The sequence below is a fragment of the Rhinopithecus roxellana genome, chromosome 1 (assembly GCF_007565055.1).
Source record: "Rhinopithecus roxellana isolate Shanxi Qingling chromosome 1, ASM756505v1, whole genome shotgun sequence".
In the NCBI taxonomy this organism is placed as follows: domain Eukaryota; kingdom Metazoa; phylum Chordata; class Mammalia; order Primates; family Cercopithecidae; genus Rhinopithecus; species Rhinopithecus roxellana.
The window spans coordinates 16,008,643-16,018,179 of NC_044549.1; the positions used below are offsets into that span (position 1 = coordinate 16,008,643).

The 9,537-nt window shown below is 38.6% G+C and overlaps 1 pseudogene; it reads right to left on the reverse strand.

Moving 5' to 3' along the window:
• Positions 1 to 3,250: 3,250 nt before the first annotated feature.
• LOC104657499 lies at positions 3,251 to 3,687 on the reverse strand (annotated as a pseudogene).
• Between the last annotated feature and the right edge of the window lie 5,850 nt (positions 3,688 to 9,537).

The following is a 9,537-nucleotide window of genomic DNA, read 5'->3' on the forward strand; positions in this document are numbered from 1 at the left end:
AAAAAAAACCACGTTTTAAGTAGCGTGGTCTGTCATAAAGCAGAGCTATGATTGAAGTGTAGTGATTGTACACATTGTGAATAATTTTCAAATAATCTGTACACTTTTTCTTTCATTCTTTATTTTTCTACTTTCCTAGGTCTTTGTTTGCAATATCTGTTTAAAAACCTTGAGCAGTTTTCATTTGCCTAAGATGTGGGTTGAAGATTACAATTTACGTTCCCTTTCTAGTGAAATTTTCAATGGACCTAAAATAAATTGAAGTCTTTCTAAACTTTATCACAAATTAAGAAACTATATTTGTGTTTTGACAGTACTTACACTAAATACAATTGTTTCTGTCCTCCTCTATAAATTTAGACTAAGATAACATGTATCTCTACATAAATATCTTTGTAATCCAATTATTATAAGGCATTTACTCATCCTATGAATCATTATTCGTCCATTCATTATACATTATGAAAAAAATGGCCAGGCACAGTGGCTTATGCTTGTAATCCCAGCACTTTGAGAGGCCAAGGCGGGCAGATAACCTGAGGTCTGGAATTCGAGACTAGCCTGACCAAGATGGAGAAACCCATCTCTACTAAAAATACAAAGTTAGCCGGGTGTGGTGGTGCATGCCTGTAATCCCAGCTACTCAGGAGGCTGAGGAGGGAGAATCGCTTGAACCAGGGAGGTGGAGGTTGTGGTGAGCCAAAATTGTGCCACTGTACTCCAGCCTGGGCAACAAGAGTGAAACTCCATCTCAAAAAAAAAAAGAAACAATTATCATCACCAATAGATATGTAAGACATAGTATTTAACATATTTAAATAAACATATTTCAACATTTTAAAAATTCATGTATTTATTTTAAATACTGTTTCTTTAAATAAATTATACAAATTTCAGTTATAATATTAAGATAATACTAAAAATTAATATTTTTCATAATTACATTTAAATGTAAATGTAACTAGCACACTGTTGTCACATAATTTCATTGCCAGTCTTGTAGCTGAGTATACAAAGGGTAACAATGGCAAAAACGAACCTAAATTTACCTGTTTATTCAAAACTCTCTAGATTTACCCTGGAAAGATCATTCCATGAGAGTCCTAGATTTTCATCAAGGTCATAACATCAACTAATTTGTAGCAATTTCCATTTACTTAAAATAAAATAAAATACAATAAAATACACATATCTACCTTGTATTTTCAAGGCTGATGAAAATACCAGCTAAGAATTAGATAAGGAGTTAGTTAATGTATTATGAAATGTCTTCCAAGTGTCAGTTATTATTTGATACACTATACTGTACTTTTTCTCTGTATTCTTTCCTTCCATTCTACATTTCTTCAATGTTCTTCTGTTGTCTTAAATTTTACCCACTTAAGCTAGAAGTAAACAAAATAGTCTGGGGTTTGGTGGCTCATGCCTGTAATCCCAGCACTTTCGAAGTCTGAGGCGGATGGATCACTTTAAGGGAAGAGACCACCCCTCATATTGTCTTATGCTTAATTTCTGCCTCAAAGAAAAGGTAGGAGTTAAAGAAAAGACAGAAGTGAAATCCGTAGTCAGACAGCCCAGCACTGCCTTCCAGGTCTGGTAGTTAAAGATCGACCCCTGACCTAACCAGTTATGTTATCTATAGATTCCAGACGTTGTATGCAAAAGCATTGTGAAAATCGTCCTGTTCTATTCTGCTCTGATTACCAGTGCATGCAGCCCCCAGTCACATACCCACTGCTTGCTCAATCGATCACGACCCTCTCACGCGCACCCCCTTAGAATTGTAAGCTCTTAAAAGGGACAGGAATTGCTCACTGTGAGTAACTCGGTTTTTGAGACATGAGTCTTGCAGACACACCTGGCCGAATAAAGCCCTTCCTTCTTTAACTTGGTGTCTGAGGGGTTTTGTCTGCAGCTCGTCCTACTACAGCTTGAGGTCAGGAGTTTGAGACCAGCCTGGCCAACATGGTGAAACCCTGTCTCTACTTGAAAAAGTACAAAACATAGCTGGGCATGGTGGCAGGCACCTGTAATCCCAGCTACTTGGGAGGCTGAGGCAGGAGAATCACTTGAACCCGGGAGGCGGAGGTTGCAGTGAGCTGAGATTATGCCACTGTGCTCCAGCCTGGGCAACAAGAGCCAGAGACTGTAAAAAAAAAAAAAAAAAAAAAAAAAAAAAAAAAAAAATTTGTACCTACATGTAAACCAAAAACAAAAAGTCAGTGCCAGCGACTTGGTGGTGGTGGTGATGTTTTTTTCTCTAGTGATAGACACAGTGCTTGATTAACAGTAAATTCTTAATTAATACTGTATTTGACTAGAAACCAATAGGCCTGTATAGGCCTTGTTTATAGTGAAATTGACTTTGCAAAAAAAGTTATTAATGAGAAAAATTACATTAGTAAGCTAAGCTAGCACAACCACCATTTTGCCTTTCCCTTGATTAATCCTAGGCTACTGGGCCAAGCCAACTTTGGAAGTCATTCAGACTATAGTTTAAATGAGAATAGGCCTTGCCCAAAACTCCACAGCTTTTGTAAAGCTAATGGGAGGGCATCAGGCTGGGGAGAGGAGAGGAAACGGAACGCTGCTAAGGCGCAGACATAGACAATTGTCAGGCATTATTCTGGAGGGTTATAAGATATGCTACTTCCCCAATTGCTCTTGGAAAATCTTTTCAGGTTTTTGCATGTCTGCCAGGGCTCCACCTTGAAGGCTCCACATGGGCCCGCCAACTTAGCTCCTATGTCCCCACCCAGAAGAGATTCAGCTCACAGGAAGACGGTTCCCACCCTCTATGATTTTATCTCCAGCCCAACCAATCAGCAGCAAACAGCTGGTCACTGCCACCCCTTCCCCCAAACTGCCTTTAAAAATCCTCTAACCTATAAGCTTTGCTTGAAATGATTTGAGTGACAACGCCAATCTCCCACATGACGTGGCTGGCCTACTGTCTATAAAACCCTTTCTTGACTAAGATGCTGTGGTCTCTTTTCATGCAGCAGGCAGGAAGAACCCCTTGGGCAGTTACAATAGGCCACATTTCTACACAGGGTGTTAAAACTCAGCATTCAAAAACACAAAAGACTTAACCTATAATGAACACTTATTGTGTGTCATAAATTATTCTAAGCCTTTGATACCGATAGTAAGTAGTAGAGTCAAGATTCAAACAAGCAATATGATTCAGAACCAGTTCTTTTTTCTTGTTTGTTTCAAGTTTTAATCAAAGCTTTTATATAAGATTACTTTATTCATGCATCTTCTCAATTGTTTCTTCCTTGTATTTGCCCTTTTCCTTTCCTACTTGGTGAGATTTGGCTTTCTGTTCAAGGATCTTTTTGCGGTCTTTGTCCAGTTTTAGCCTAGTGATAACCGCCTTGCTGGGGCGAATGCCTACCTGGACAGTGTGCCATTAGCCTTTTCCCGCTGCACCCGTTCAATGTAGGTAACATATTTCTTCCTGTAAACTTGGACCACTTTGCCAATATGCTGACCTTTATAGTGTCCTCGTACAACCTGAACTTCATCATCCTTTTGGATGGACGTGGATCGCACGTTGTACTTCTGTCTCAGCTCTTTGGAAAGAAGGGAAGACATAATCTTCCTGCGAATGTGGGAAGGTGCATTGAAATGCCTTTTGCGATTCTTGCTTCGGTTGGAAGTCACAACAGGATTAAACTTCATTTTGTCCGCTCCCGCTTCGGTGATGGCCGCAAAAGGGAAGAGAGCTCAGAATCAGTTCTTAACCACTGCACAGGGCTGCTCTCTAATCTTAATTAACTGAGTGAAAATAAATTTTATGGGACCACACTAAGCCATGAAAACAGCATCCCTAATCGGTAAATTTTTATCTAAATTCTAAAGAAAACAAGAAGACAAAGATGAATATAAGTTTTGCAAATCACCTGTGGGTTTGTGAGGGTAAGTTGTACAAAGCATAGGGACAACAGACACCTTTATTTAAAGACAAGGTGTGTTACAGTAGGTAGCTAGGAAGGCACGAGCAGGGCAAGAGAGGGCTTCCCCCACCACCCAGAATGTCAGACGAGCATCAGTTGATGGTCAGGCAGCTGTTAACCGTTTCTCTAAAATAATCATTGGTCACAGTCAGTGCCAGAGAACGGCAGTCTCCCTGTCGATAGGAAAAAACCTGAAAGTGTTGATCAGCAGCTTCCTATTGGGAAGCTCAGCAGTTGAGCAGTTGAGCAAGAAGCAAAATGGCAGAGTTGAACTGGTGTATGACCTCCGGGGGACATTCAGCTGGTGAGGGAACTCCTCAGGTAAGCATGAGTACAACTCCAACAGGCACACTGTGCATCCTCCCCTCTCCAGTGCTAGGCAGGCACTGCACGTACAGGAAGCCCTCCCCCATGGAAGAGTCAGGGAAAAAGTAGCACAAGACCCCGGAAGCATGCCAATGTATAAAACCCCAAGTCAAAAGGTCAAACTGTGCACTCCATCTCTCAAGTTGGCCACTTGGCCCTCTTCCAAGTGTACTTTCCTTCCTTTCACTCCTGCTCTAAAGCTTTTTAATAAACTTTCACTCACTTCTGCTCTAAAACGTGCCTCGGTCTCTCCTTCTCCCTTAGGTCCTTCACATTCTTTCTTCTGAGGAGGCAAGAATGAGGCTGCTGCAGACCTGCTGATAACATATTTCGGTGCCATGTAACTCTAATACTTTCCACTGCTATCAGATGTATATTAATGATGGAAGAAGACTGATGCAGAATTTAGAAAAATAAACTAAGACAGGAGCTCAACTTTGATTTAAAATAGAGTGTAGTCTTAAAGAAAAGAAAAATTCTGTAAACTTTCTGTGAGGAGAAAGGACTTTGGTTTAAGGATTGTCTGGAGTAAACCTTTGTGAAATCAGGCACATTTCTTATAATCTTGGGACTTCAATTCTCACATTTATAAAATAAGAATGATAATAACTCCTTCATTAATTATTTCTAAGGATTAATAAGTAACTGCACGTAAAATGTGTACCCACTTGGCAAAAACTAAATATGCACTAAAAATGATAGTCTTCATTAAAGGAAAAAAAAAAAAAAAAAAACTTACATTGGTGTACTGAGAGAATAAAGTAGTAAATCATCCTGAAAAGAAATTCAAAATGTTGTTCCAAAAACAACCAAAGCTCATTTCTTTCTTACGTAACAATTCTGAAGAGAGCTCCCTTTAAGAAATCTCTCTGCTCTGGGAGTTCATTAAGGGACCTAAGTTCTTTCTTTGATATGGCTCCACCATTCCATAGATTCTTCTCATCATCCAGGTTACAGCTGCCATGAAAGAGAGAGTGTATGAAAAAGACACACCCACTCTGGTAAGAGCCCTGGAATAAAAGTGGTTCCAACCATTTTTGCTTACTTTCAATTGAGCAGAATTAGTTGCGTGTCCCTCGGTAAGAGGCTAAGTATACAACCATGATTCTCTTTCTTATTTTAGCTGCAATTACAATGTGAGGTTCCAGTCTGGCTCACAATCCCCTCATACCACATGCCTACTGTCCCGATCCTGTGCCATGTCTTTTTCTGATTTTTGCCTGTGATTTCCCAGTAACACATAAACACAATTTGGAAGTGCAGGAACATTAAGAGGAGCAAGAAGGGCATAATATGCCATCGGAGTGAATGGAAAAATTCTCCAGCTTTAATTCTTAAGAGAGACCATACTGAGAGGATTTCTGTATTTGTCTTAAAAGACCCCATGGCAGCAACTCTAGAGCATCCTTATGTTGAGACTCCTCCTAACTTGTGTCTCTCTCTCTCTCCCCTCCATTGCTATGCTTCTTGCAATCGGTTCTCAAGTAAACTATCTGCACACAATTATTTTTCTAAGGCTCTGCTTTTGGAAAAACCCAAGTCACGATTTTTCACCATTTATTTATTAAGAGTCAACTGTATTTTCAAACCTTCTCCTCCTAGTAAAGACATTTATCTTTTTTTTTTTTTTTTTTTTTTTTTGAGGCGGAGTCTCGCTCTGTCGCCCGGACTGGAGTGCAATGGCCAGATCTCAGCTCACTGCAAGCTCCGCCTCCCGGGTTTACGCCATTCTCCTGCCTCAGCCTCCCGAGTAGCTGGGACTACAGGCGCCCGCCACCTCGCCCGGCTAGTTTTTGTATTTTTAGTAGAGACGGGGTTTCACCGTGTTAGCCAGGATGGTCTCGATCTCCTGACCTCGTGATCCGCCTGTCTCGGCCTCCCAAAGTGCTGGGATTACAGGCTTGAGCCACCGCGCCCGGCCAGACATTTATCTTGAACAAGAGAAAATGAAAGATGCATTAACTGTGCCTATGTTGAGCTAATTAATTAATTTATATAATTTTATACCAACTTAGATTTATCATTGTCTTTTTAACTATGACAATTGTGGATTCTTGGACACTTTATTTATGAGAATTTATAAATTTTCATTATTCTCCTACACCAATAAACAAGTATGAATACTTATCCAGTGGATTATTTTGCTTTTGAGTTTTTTCTTATTAACAGAGATATTAAGAAAATAGTAAGTGATATGTGCTCATTTTAATAATATTACATTTCTAGAGTCATTTCTAGCTTCATGTCGAGTCCATACAATGACAAATACGATAATAAAAGAAAACCATCATGCTGATGCATAGTGAGGTTAAAGTGAGAAATTAAACACAAAATCAATACAAGTGTTTGTTAAAAGTTGATATTCCTGGGAGACACTACACCTCTATAAGGATGAAAAGTGTGTGGTAGCAAACCCAATTAACACATATTGAGACACATTCTATTAATTTCAGTGCTACTCCAATATCCAAGGTGGAGATGTTGTCAAAAGGGAACTATTTTCAAGTTTGCATGTATCTATTGGATTCCTGAAAAACAACATGAATTTTCACAAAAATATATCAGCTCCCCTTTCAAATCATTGTTCCTGCAGTGTCTTGTAGGAGTTATGCCAATTTTCATAGCAAGACCAATTTCTACTTGATGAATCACTTGTCTACATAGTAAGCCCTGCCAAACCATGAAAAAAATAATTACTTGTGGACAGGAAATATTCAACCGTAAATTATTTTGATTTCCCTTTACCTAAATTCAATGTTCTAATTCCTTAATTCTCAATTCATTGTATTATTACTATTTCTATTTTAGCATGTCATACGAGCTATAACTTTATTGCAAAAATATTAAATAAGCAAGTGTGTAGACACACACAGACACACAAACTACATATTCAAACATTTGTAAATCAGTAAATCATTGGCTTTGCTTACCTTACAAGCATTAGCTTGCAAACACAAAGCAATGAAAAAAATTTTATACTCTGAAACTGTGTAAAATTAAGCAGAAACATTAAGTAGGACATCTACCAAGTTCTTAAGTGCATACACTTTTATACCACCATTGCATTTGGTTGTGTTTCTAGTCCAAATCTAAAATTATCTGACATGACCAGGCATGGTGACTCAGACCAGGAATGGTGGCTCACGTCTATAATCCCAACACTTTGTGGGCCTAGGTGGGTGTATCACTTGAGGTCAGGAGTTCGATACCAACCTGGCCAACATGGTGAAACCCCACATCTACCAAAAATACAAAAATTAACTTGGTGTGGTGGTGGGTGCCTGTGGTCCCAGCTGCTTGGGAAGCTGAGGCTGGAGAATTGCTTGAACCTGAGAGGTAGAGGTTGCAGTGAGCCGAGATCATGTCATTACATGCCAGCTTGAGTCACAGAGCAAGTCTCTGTCTCAAAATAAAGTAAAATAAAAATAAAATAATTTAATGTTAATATATTTTCCACAAAATCCTATAATCCATGAACACTCCCAAGTCTGCACATTGTATTAGCAGTACTATTCGATATTTTAAAGGTTCATTTTGGTATCAGGTTCTGAAACAGGAACAGGAGTGAGAAGAATAACAGCTTTGCATTCATCCCAAATCTGAATGGGTTTATGGAATTAACTTTCTGAAGCAGGTGTTTCTGAACAAGAAGTATCACTGGGAGACATTCAACTTCTCTCAGCATTGGGGATATATTATAATGTAGGCAATGACTGTTTTCACTCTCCCTAAATACAGAAACAACCTCCCTGTTCTTGAACTTCCATTGCTTTGATACTCAAACAAACAAACAAACAAACAAACACAAATGCCTTCAAGCCCTTTTACTTCTATTTCAGCTCTTGCTGCACACTGCAGAGGGTTTAGCTGGCTCATTTTCTCAGTTATCCTATGGATCCTCCAAATCAAAAGATTCGGGAGTGAGAATTTTCCTCTTTATGGACATAAAAGTAAATTATATGTGGAACCATGAGGAAAGTATTTTACATTATCAGCCCAGGTATTTATAAATAAAATTTTAGCTATGGCGTCATGGACCTCAAACACAAATTTAAAAAATCCTTTTACTATTGTTTTTACTCCTTAAAGAGTATTAAAGTAAGAAAACCAAACACCGCATGTTCTCCCTCATAGGTGGGAATTGAACAATGAGAACACTTGGACACAGGGTGGGGAACATCACAAACCGGGGCCTATCATGGGGTGGGAGGAGTGAGGAGGGATAGCATTAGGAGATACACCTAATGTAAATGACGAGTTAAACGGGTGCAGCACACCAACATGGCACATGTATACATATGTAACAAACCTTCACATTGTGCACATATACCCTAGAACTTAAAGTATAATTAAGAATAAATAAACGAAAATTTTAAAAAAGAGTATTAAAGTAAGAGCCAAATGATCTTGCTTTTGTAAAAATCATAAAAAGAGGAATATCAGTTTTCCAGAACTCGATGTGTTCCTTAATATCAAAGCTTTATAGGCATAATTTGCAAATCCACATCTGGGACACCTCTCTAGATTTATCCTTGCTTTACCTTCAAGTTAGAGAGAACAGTTAGGTCACAGAACGCTAATCTTATCATAAACTAGTACCAAATCTTTAGTTAAGGAGAGACTATTCCTTAGAATTTCATGAAATATATGTTTTATCATGTTTATTTATCATTAAAGAAATTGCTGTTCTCAACCACACAAACACAGCCATAGAGGTAAGTGTTGCAATTTTACAACTATATGGTTCCATTTACTGTCTTTCATTTGCTTAACAATTGAGTGTTGAACACTTGCTGTATTCAAAACACTTTCTAGGTGTTTTGCATACATCAGAGAACAAAATAGACAAGTTTCCTGCTCTCAAAGAAATTAAATTTTAAGGGAGAGGCAGTAATCAATGAATAAAATGAAGAAAGCAAATTATATGCTATGTAAGAAGAGGGTAGGTGATAAGTTAAACAATACTCGTAGATCAGGACAAATGGGTGGCTGTGTCTGTAACAATGTTGTCATTTAAACGAGACTTCTCTAAGAAGCTGACATTTGGTAAGAACTTAAAGGAGGCATGTCCATCTGAAAATAGAAGAGTATTCAGATTTCGCAAAGGATTTAAGTAAGGAGCATGCCTGTTGTGGTTGATACTCTCAAAGAAGATGGGTATAGCTGCAGAGGAATGGGAGAAGTATGCCAGGGGTGGGGGGAATGAATA